General features: G+C 46.1%; 1 pseudogene; it reads left to right on the top strand.

Annotated features, from left to right (window-relative positions):
• The first annotated feature begins 1,113 nt into the window (after nt 1-1,113).
• LOC147659365 (uncharacterized) lies at nt 1,114-3,501 on the top strand (annotated as a pseudogene).
• The last annotated feature ends 7,359 nt before the right edge of the window (nt 3,502-10,860 follow it).

Genomic DNA, 10,860 nt, shown 5'->3' with positions numbered 1-10,860 from the left:
GCCTCCCTCCACTTTCTAAATGCAGTGAGACACTGGCACAGGGCAGTTGGTTACTGTGATACACTGCTGTAGGGACAGTGGAGCACTGTGAGTTAGGGACAGTTTAAACCGTGCCTATGTCTATTGATCACCCCAGGGTTCTCCCCCCCCCCCTTTAAACTCCTTCAGCCCTCTTGTAGCAAGATGGCGTACTACGCCGAGGAGGAAGACCAGTGGGTGGAATTCAATGAATATGCAGAGTATGAGGAACCAAAGAGCACCAGATGGAGAAGCAATTGGTTGAAGCCCTGGATACCCACGTCCAGAGCTCTGCAAACAGGGCATTAATTAAAGCGCTACAGCCTTTTACCAAACCATTAAAGAACTATGGTAAACGTAAGTTTGGTGCTGCCCAAGGGGAGACCTCTGGTCGCACATCAGCGGAGGTCCTGGCTAGGATGGCCCGTAATGTGCTGCATGACCATGGTGATGTGAGTTCTTCCAAGGCGCGTAAAGCGCCTGTGCCGCAGGCGGATGAGACTGACGCGTCTTCTCCCGCCGCACCTGATACGTCTGACTCCGATCATGAGTCTCAAGCTTCACAGACGGGGAAAAAAGCGGAAATGAAAGTCCCACAATGTCGAAGACAAGCCGGTCAATAAGAATCTTTTGTTTGACCCCAGAAACATTATACACCCAAGATCCACTGAGTGGGTTCCCTTTGTCGAGGTGGCACACTATGTGCAGGACAATCTTTGGAGAGGTTTCGAAAAGGAAGTCCGGGACACCCTGCGTTCGAAATGTCCCAGACCATCTCTGCTGGGTAAAGTGGCGGACACCCCTGAAATAGACCTGAACATGGCCACTTTCATGAAGAAGTTCGCAAAGGATCCCAAAAAGGGACTCAACAGCGCTTGGAGGGGTTGTCAGGATAAACTCCTTGACGTGACCGGACCCCTGACCAAGATATTGGATGCCGCGGTTACCGCTAAAGATTCGAACACTCCATTGGACCCCACAGAGGTTCTAGAATGGGCGCAACGGGCTATGTGTTTTCTAGGGAACACGAACTGCGCCCTGTCGGCGGAATGAAGAAGGTCTTTCCTCATGCGCATTGAACCCCAACTGGCCGAAATGGCAAATACGAAACCAGGCACGCTTGCTAATGGCATAATTTTCGGAGAAAAATTTGTGAAGGAGATGGTGAAATATGTGAATACGTTTTCCGCCCTAGATAAGGCTCAAGCGAACATCAAGAAAGTTTTCCACACTGGCCTTTTTAACAGGGCCGGACGCTACAGGGGTCGAGCGAACGGCCGTGGTTCTAACCAGACCTCTCGAGGTTCCGTACAACGTGGCAGAGGTGGTGGCCAACGATCCAAGTTCTACCCTTCCTGCAATCGCGGTGACAGGGGGCGACAACACAGGGGTTACAGAGGACAGAATTATTCCTCCGGAGACACCCCTTACTCAGGTAAGCTTATTGCAAATCGGGGATACAAAGGTGGGAGGTTGGATTGCTTTGTTCCACCATGTGTGGGAGAATCTCACACAAGACACTTGGATCCTTCAGATGGTAAAAGGGTTTCAGATAGAGTTTTATGCCTCACCCCATCAGGTTCAAGTTCCCCCTCCCCTAAGTTTTTCCCATGCAGAGATGTCTTTCACAGACAACAACATTCTTTAATTGTTGGGAAAAGGGGCAATGGTGCACACAGTCCCTCATCCGTTAGGATTTGTAAGTACCATTTTTCAAGTACCTAAGAAAAACAAGGGTTTCAGACTGGTTCTCAATCAAAGGGAATTCAATTCCTGGGTGGTGTATCACAATTTCAAAATGGAAGGCATACATTTATTGAAGGACATCCTGTTGGAAAAGGATTGGATGGTGCGTCTGGATTTGAAAGACGCATACCTGGCGGTGCCTATTTTTCCTCCTCACCGGAGGTTCCTCCAGTTTCGATGGAGAGACCAGTGGTTCGAATTCTCGGCCATGCCCTTTGGCCTTTCGTCCGCCCCTTGGTGTTTCACCAAGCTACTAAAGCCTGTGGTTCAGCATCTAAGAGAACGGGGGTGAGACTCATAATTTACTTGGACAATATTTTGATTGTGGCTCAGAATGTGGACAGAGTTCTTCATCTGAACTGGACAGTCCAATTGTTACAAGACTTGGGATTCGTCATCAACGCGCAGAAGTCCATTCTGATTCCAACGCAATCAATGGAGTTCTTGGGGTTTCAGGTAGACTCGAGGGCGGCTCAATTACTATTACCATTGAGGAAGAGAGTAGCTATCAAGAAGGAGTTGAGGAGAGCGCTTGCCTCTCCGACTATATCCTTGAGGACGCTGGCCCGATTGGTGGGCCTCCTGGCCGCATCAATTCAGGCGATCTTCCCAGGACCCTTACATTACAGGGCGCTTCAGTGTTTGAAGATTCTACATTTGCGCAAGGGTATGGGTTGTGCAGAGCAGATCTCGATCTCCAGCGAGGCACGGACCGAGATGGTTTGGTGGCTGGAACACATGGATGCTTGGAAAGGCAAGGCCATTTTCTCAGCCAGTCTGGAGATGGTCATAGAATCGGAAGCCAGCAGATGGGGCTGGGGAGCCCATTGAGGTTCAGTGTAGACTGGGGGCGTTGGTCCCAAGAGGAACTGGAACTCCATATCAATTGCCTGGAGCTCCTTGCGGGCTCATTTGCGATTCGGACTCTCTCCCCGCAACGAGCAAGTTGCTGTAATCTACTGCGGATGGATAATGTGTCGGCAGTATGATACATCACTCGTCTGGGGGGTACGAGATCTCGTCTGCTGGTAGAGATAGCCAAGGACTTTTGGCATTACTGCCTGACCCATCATATATCGGTGACGGCGGAATATATTCCGGGTTCTTCCAATGTGGTAGCGATTGGAACTCCAGTTTTCTGAGGGATGCCAGCGATTGGAGACTGCATCCCGGGGTGTTCAAGCAGTTGAACGACAAATCGGGTCCATGTTCAGTGGATCTATTTGCATCCAGACTCAACGCACAACTTCCTCGGTTCTACAGTTGGCGTCCTGACCCCCTGGCGATCATCTCGGACGCATTCCTTCAGTTATGGATGACGGGCATTCTATATGCATTTCCACCTTTCACCATGATTCCGAGTGTATTGGCGCAACTCCGTCTACAGAAGGCGGAGGTGATTCTAGTCACACCGTGTTGGAAAGCGCAAGCGTGGTTTCCGGTGGCGCTAACATTGTCATGCGCACTTCCCTTTACGACTACGGTAGTTTCCGAAGATTCTGGAGGACCCTCTAGGGTTGCCTCACCCACTGGTGTTGCAGGGCCTCTTATCTCTCATGATGTGGAGGCTTTCAGGCGACGATGGCAAGTGCCTGAAGTTTCACAGGAGACTCTTTTTCTCATCACAATCGTGGAAACCTGCTACGCACAAACGGTATGAGTCAGCTTGTCGTCGATGGGTTAGTTGGTGTTCTGAACGGCCAACAGAATCCTTGGGATCCGGTATCCATCTCATAGTTAATTTCCTTTCGGAACTCGCCAGATCAGGGATGGCATATCGGACAGTGAACAATTTAGGTTCAGCAATCTCGGCGGGTCATCCCCATGTGGATGGTAAACCGGTGGGGGAACACCCCTGGTGTGTAAAAGTGGTTAAGGGTATTAAGTTGGTTAACCCCCCCGAAACCCAAGTATACTGTTTTATGGGATGTTAATGTGGTTTTACGTTTCCTTAAAAATTGGCTGGCCAATGAGGGATTATCACGTTAACAATTATCAGCAAAACTTACGATGTTATTATGTCTGGTGTCCTGCAGACGAGTCTCGGATGTGCGAGCTTTGGACATAGCAGGGAGAGTATTTACTCCTTCGGGAGTCTCTTTCACGCTTTCCAAGAGGACAAAAACACATTCTAGATGTATTTCATACCCTGCCTTTCCTCATCATACCAAGTTATGTGTGGTTCAATGTTTACAATGTTATGAGGATTGTACTAGAGAGTTCAGAAATGATGTTGCAGGGCAATTGTTAATTTCACTTCAGAGACCTTTCCGCCCAGTCACTGCATTGACTTTAGCCAGGCTGTGTGGAAAATTTCCAGTGAACAAGAATAAACACAAACTGATGTACTAATAACAACTACATATTGTGATTGTATCAGAATGTGGAAACACCTGTATATATAACATTACTATGACATACGTGTGCTAAGGAGTGTTATAGCTTGTTTGAGGCTTATGCCGCATTTGGAAGGATTAAAGTGGTTCCTTCTACCTTGTAGCACCGTCAGATATAACGTCTAGACCTAATCAATTGTGAGACTCTCTAAGTGGCGCCAGACAACCTATATCAAACCACTGCTTGTGCTTGACTTTAGCCAGGTGGGTTACTTGGTTATTGAGACTTGCAGGGGTTGATACTGCCATTTTTGGCGCCCATTCAGTTAGAGGAGCAATGGCTTCCAAGGCCTTTTATACGGGCTCTCTTTTACAAGATATTATGACTGCGGCAGACTGGTCCTCTGACTCAACATTTAAGACATTTGATCATAAACCGATGGTGGATGTGGCTTCGACTGTTATGGAGCAACTTTAAACTAGCATAATTGGAGCCTCCGTGGGCTGCCATAGAATAAAAAAAAATTCTAGCTATCGCAACACGAATTTTCAATTCTATTAAGGACACGGATGTGAGGATTATCCCACCCAGGTAATATGATGATGGTATTCTATGTGATAGATTGTGCATTACGAGATTTGTGATATGTTTTACATGTATAGTTCATACTGATGATTTGATTTTTCCCACCCGATTGATATTGGAAATTTTAAGATGTTAACTAGTGACTGTCACAATGGTTATGAAACGCATATGGTTTATGTATGGCATATTACGACTACTATTCTCTTTATAGGAGATCAAGTCAAGCAGACCTGAATAGTTAGGATGAAGTTGTTCATAGAGCAAACCAAACAAGCTGGCATACCGCACAGGTGACATCGTCTCGGCTTCAGAGGATGAACTTCTGGGATTAGGTTTTTGGACGCACGTCGATGAAGAAATCAGTGGTCCAGTGTTCAACAGTCAAGTTTGAGGACTATGTTAAAAATTTGATGCAAAGAAAGAGGAAGTGATGTGTTCATTTCGGACTATATACATTCATGGACTGATAGTGATTGGTGCATACAATGGAAGGTGTTGTACTTCCAGGGTATGCTTTGTTTAAAGTTGTTTATTGACTGCTGTGTTTTGCAGTAAAGCAAGAGAAGCCTCCGTGTCCTTAATAGAATTGAAAATTATTGTCGCGTTAGATAGAATTTTTTTTATTTTGCGGCAGAAACGGCGCATTATGTGGCACTATTCGTGAATGTACTACTTCATTATTTTGTCACTTTTAGGTTGTGCTTGTGAAATCCTTTGTATTAAATATATCTTAAAAGGAATATACATCTGCCTTCACTTCTTATTGGTCTTTGTGCTTGTCACTCTACTTAGCATTGTTACCCCTAGCGCTTTGAAAATGTGAGGACCCTGAAATTACAACAATAAAGTGTGTGCAACATAATAAATGACAGGGACACTTTTTTGTGGATAAACTACGTCGCAAGTTTTTGATTACACATATCTAATGAGCCCTCCTGGTCCACACCTCCCCTCCTGACACCCCTCGGCCATAAACTGAGGGGATGACCCACCTTTCCCTCTACGGTGGCCCAATGGGTTCGGCTACCCTTGCAGGGGAGCAACACTAGGATCCTGTCCCCTCTATGTTGCCTGCGTGCGATGTGGCCAGCTGCATTTCCTCGTTACTATTGGTTGTGGCCTTTCTATTTTCTGTTTTTCCTTGTGTGTTTCTCTTTATCAGTTTCTCATCAGCGAAGTACTGTGTTCATGCGCTTTAGTGGAGCTTCTTTTGAGCTTCTCAAGCAAGAATTGTGAAAACAAATAAAAAACAAGAGCTACACTATTGCTTTAAAGTTACAGCGCTGCCCGAGTGCCATGGGCTCAGCACGTTGTGCTGGTTTCAGTGGAGACCTCCTGAATCCAGTTCTGGCACGGGACTCATCAGTCCCAACGGTGCTGAACCAGACACGGACTCTACTGCTCTTTTTTGTTGCAGAGGCCGGCGCTTCGGAGAAACCTCTGCGGCCATATCAATGGTATTGCACATGCAGGAAGTGCGAGCTGCTCTGTTTTGATTTTCAGTGCTTGAAGATAAGTGAATGTCACATCGTTGGCAGGTGTTATATTGTTTGTTTTTAACCATTGTGTTCACTTGTGAAAGAAAGATTTATGCATTTTTAGTCATTTTTAAGATGTGATGCATTCCTCCATGTACTTAAACATACAGTGTTATCTTTTGAGAGCATTCTACATTCCATGAGAATGTTGATCGTGGATATTCTTGAATGCACTTTATTAGTTTGGTTTCTGTCCAGCCTGCAGGACGGTATGCTGTGCTGCTCCACATAAACTTACCAAAGCTTTTCTGGATCACATCTTCTTGCAACAAAATGGCCTGAGGTCAAGAGTGGAAAATACTTTTGCTCCCTCCAACATCGACACAACCTCATTAATGTTGGGTAGGGAATGGCAATCGATCAATATATTTGCATTCAACGCCCTCAAATCCACACACAAACACAACTTTTGATCAGGCTTGTGGGTCAAAACAATGGAAGAGACCCAATCAGCAGATTCAACTTCTTCAATAATGCCTTCCTTAACCAATTTATTCAGCATTTCCCTGAGCTCATCTCGCACGTTAATCGGTACCCCTCTCAATTATTGCCTGACTGGGATGGTGTTACTTTTCAACTTAATTTTGTGTAAAAAATTCTCTAATTTCCTTAAATTTTCAGAGAAAACACCTTTAAAAACACTCGAGATACTCCTCTCCTTTGTCTACTCCCGTGGATGCTACCTGTTTTCCAAACACTTCCTCATCTAGCATTACCGTTTTTTTGCATGAGGATTTAGAATTATGCCTAATTTCTACTGGTATTTCCATCCCAGAATATGTATTCCTTTAATTGTAACATAAATTTTAATTTCTGCACTTCTACTTTTGAACTCTATTATTATACTTATCTAGCCATCAATGACAATAGTTGAGCCATCAAAACTCTCAGCCACTATGTCAAACTAGTTAACCCTTGTTTAAAAAGTTTTCATGAATTTCTTTTCCTAAGAGGGAGGATGTGTTGCATTTTGAGTCACTTTTAACATGTGATGCATTCCTCCATGTACTTACACATACCATGTTATCTTTTGACTGTATTCTACATTCCACGAGACGCACAGACACTGTTCTATAATCGTGAGTTTCACTCATGGATGGTGATTGCCCACACATTTATGCTGCCTCACATCAGGATTCAAACACAGGAGACCCCGAGTTGTTCAGTCTGTCAGCGGTATCTGCCAACAAACAACACACACCTATGCCGCCTCACATCGGGCCATTTTCTAATAAAGATGACTCCTGTTGACTTGCGCAGACTGTCACTGGTTTCCACTAATGTGCATGTATGCGTCACTAATTAACTGTAATTATAACCTACATCCAGCACACAGTATTCACGTTTGTTTCCCAGCGTTTGGTTATGCAACTCTACTCGGTTTTGGGCAACAAGTTCATGGTGGAGTTTGTTTAATTTGGAGCCGTTTACCTTCATCCCTGCATGTTTTTTTACCTTTTGCTTCTATGATTCACACATATACTGTTCAGGTTTTTTGGACTTCGTAAACCTGACTCTGCACTTCAGGTATTACTCGTAAACCTCTTTCACACTGGGTTTATAATCTCACAAACTGCAGGTCACTCACACGCATGTTGTTTCTTTTAGTTACTCCCGTCTGGCTGGTGCATACTCGTTTACGAGCCGATGCGCAAGCCCAGTTTTGATACTTCCGAACTACACATTTGTTATCGCAGAATCGGAGTGTTATGTTAATGAATTATTTTGGTGGTTGGGGCTTATAGCTCAATTTTGAATTGGTTCAACACTTGCCACGGACATGTGCTTGCACAGTTTCATCTGGTGGAGCGAGCACTTTTTATTATTTTCCGGTTCACCTATTTAATTTATGTACACCATTGCATGCTGGTACATGTAGTCTTTTTCTACTGATTTTTTCATGCGTCGCTCGTATGCGGGAATACCAACATACAGGGAGTTGCCATAGTCTAGGCGAGATAAAATCATCGCCAGTACTATGAGTTTGAGAGCTTCAGTAGAAAAGTAGCGGGAAATTTTGCGGATAGTCCTCAAGAATAGAAAATAAGATGAGACAACCAAGCTAATCTGGGAACGCATAGATAAATCTTTGTTGATTTTGATGCCAAGAGTTTTCGCGGAAGTAGAGGGCGTGGGCGGTAAACCTAAAGCAGGGGGCCAGAAAGCAAATCCCGTAACCCACAGACTAATCTTCAGCCCTAGAGCGAGGAGCAGGGGTTACATCAGACCTAACAGCTCTAAAAAGAACTCTGCTCCTTGAGTATGAAAACTCTGATATTTTGGAACTTGTTAATTTGGAACCAGGCGTGAAATAATATATGCTGTACATGTGAAAATAGCCTTGAGGAAGCCCCGGCGCAATTCGCCAATAGGGGGCGAAACACGTGTCGGCTGTCCAGGTTTCTCATCAAACAATAAAGATGTCGCACTGCATTCTAAAGGAGTTCTGGTCTTGTATGACAACCTTAAAGAACGGATATTAATCCAAATAAGTACTTGTTGATCTCTTTTGGAGTACACACTCTTCTTTTCTTAAACCTGTCTTCTTTTATGAAGCTCAAGAGGTCCAGAGCTTCGAGTGTGTCTCCAACCACCTAAAAAAGGAGCTTATATAAGCGTTGTTTAAACTTGGGAATCTATGGACCTTTCTGTTTTGCTGAAGCCTTCCAACCGAACAGTCTGAGTGCGGCCCACCAAAAAGGAGGTAAGCCAGGCTAGGACCGATCCCTGCACACCGGCGCCCCCGATACGGTCGAGAAGGATGGAATGGTCGACCGCATCGAAGGCGGCGGACAAGTCGAGAAGGACCAGAGCCTGTGGGGAGTTAAAGTCAGCACTTCTCCTGAGCTCATTCACCACGGAGAGAACCTTGGACTCCGTGGAGTGTGCGGGTCGAAACCCTGCCTGATGAGCAGCCAAAATGTGGTTAGCCTCAACATAAGTGGAGAGACATGAAGTGATATGGCTCTCCATGATTTTACTCAGCAACGGGAGCAGAGAAATGGGTCTAAAGTTGGAGAGAAGGGTGGGGTCCGCACCCGGCTTCTTCAGGATAGGGATAACCGTGGCTGATTTGAATAGGTCAGGTACCGCTCCCTGTGCAATAGAAGTGTTAAGAAGAGTAATAGGGGGTTCCGGACAGCAGGCGAAAACTTCTCTCAGGACGTGGGCAGGACAGTGGTCGGCAGGAGAGCCAGACTTGACTTTCCCTAATAAGGCAAGGAAGACCTCCTTAGAGATCAGAGGAAAGTGGAGAAGGACAGAAAGGGCCGGAGACGGTAAGGGGCAAGAAAAGGAACTGGGAGGTTGAGGTATGTTGCAATTGATAATGGCTATCTTTTCAATAAAAAATTCATTGAGGGCATTACATAAAGATTGGGAGGGGATAGGCCTGGGGGCAACTCTGTCAGAGGCCGCGAGCTCGTGCACGAGCGTGAAGATCTCTTTGGTTTTATTGGCGGCCTGATGGATTTTCTGGGAGAAATATTCTGATTTGGCTGTAAGTATGGCTTTTTTGTAGGTCCGTGAAGGGTCAGATAGTGAGCCTTCAAGTCCAGGCAGTAACTGCGCCGCCAACGGCGTTCAGCCTGCCTGAGCCCCAGTTTCTGGGATTTGAGGTCACTAGTAAACCATCTATTTGCGTCATGGGGTCGGCGAGATCTTACCCGTTTAAGGGGAGCGACTCGATCACAGGCGTGCGAGAGCCAGCTGTTAATGACGGCTACCTGGGTGTTGAGGGTAGAATCCGTCAGGACAGGAGCAGAAGAGATTAACGACTGCAAGGGCGGCCAAGTCCACTCAATTCCAGTTACGAGCCCAGGTGTTTTTGATGGAAAGGGGGATGTTAATCGGCCCCAGGTCTAGAGCGAAAGAGATCAGGGAGTGGTCCGACCAAGCACAGGAAAGAATAGTTGATGAGGAAATAGGCTGGTTAATGGACCACACTTGGTCAAGAATATGACCATGAATATGGGTAGGGAGGGAGATGTGTGAGATAAAATTGATGCAGTGGAGGGTATCGGAGAAGTCTTTGGACATAGAGTTCTCGCGAGGGTCACCTGGCCAGAAATTAAAATCACCTAATACTATAACCGCAGAGTTGTTAACCACAAGGGTGACGAGCAGTTCTTGTATAGCTGGAATGAAGTGAGGCATGGCCTGAGGTGGCCGATAGAAGAGCGCGCAGGTGAGGGGAGTGGCAAGATTGGTAGAGCGAACCACCAGAGAGTCGACTGCTGCAATGGGGGAGTGAGGGAGAACTTGAAACTGGAGGTTAGATCGAACTATCATTGCCACTCCACCACCAGTCTTCCCTCCTGGGCGGTCTGCGCGAAGAATATAATAGGAATCAGGAAGGGCTGCGAGGACGTCTGGCAAGGAATCTGGAGTAAACCAGGTTTCCGTGAGGAATAGGAAATCAGGTTTAGTAGTATCTAAAAAGTCGAATAGCTCGACTTGATGCCTAACTGCAGAACCGGTGTTAAGGAGATAAGGGGAGGCCAAGAAGGGGGGGCGGGGTGGGGCGGGGGTGGAGGGTAAACAAGGACAGGAGACGGAGTAGGGGTATGGGGCCCAAATGTAGGGACAGCGGAGGAGGTCTGATTTGCCTGAGAAATGCCCAGGCTGTTAATGCGAA

This window comes from Lissotriton vulgaris, unplaced genomic scaffold (genome assembly GCF_964263255.1).
Source record: "Lissotriton vulgaris unplaced genomic scaffold, aLisVul1.2 SCAFFOLD_2582, whole genome shotgun sequence".
Taxonomy (NCBI): domain Eukaryota; kingdom Metazoa; phylum Chordata; class Amphibia; order Caudata; family Salamandridae; genus Lissotriton; species Lissotriton vulgaris.
This window is presented reverse-complemented; position numbering and strand designations above follow the sequence as displayed.